The sequence below is a fragment of the Penaeus monodon genome, chromosome 28, assembly GCF_015228065.2.
Source record: "Penaeus monodon isolate SGIC_2016 chromosome 28, NSTDA_Pmon_1, whole genome shotgun sequence".
Classification (NCBI taxonomy): Eukaryota; Metazoa; Arthropoda; class Malacostraca; order Decapoda; family Penaeidae; genus Penaeus; species Penaeus monodon.
Window position 1 is genome coordinate 32,223,055 of NC_051413.1, and position 264 is coordinate 32,223,318.

Sequence of the window (264 nt, forward strand, 5' to 3'; positions counted from 1 at the left end):
TGTTTTCCCCGCCAGGCACCTTTTCCCCCCGCCCCTTCCCCCCCGGGGGGGTTTTTTTTGGGAAAAAACCCCTGTTTTTTACCCCAGGCACCTTTTTCCCCAAAAAAAAGGTTCCCGGGTAAAAAGGGGTTTTGGGGGAAAAAATTTTGGGTTTGGGGTTGCATACTCAAGCACATACACGGGAGCCCCATGCGAAATTTTTTGTAAGATCCCTGTACAGATGCTACATACAAAATGCCAGACACACACCCCAAAACAAAAAGA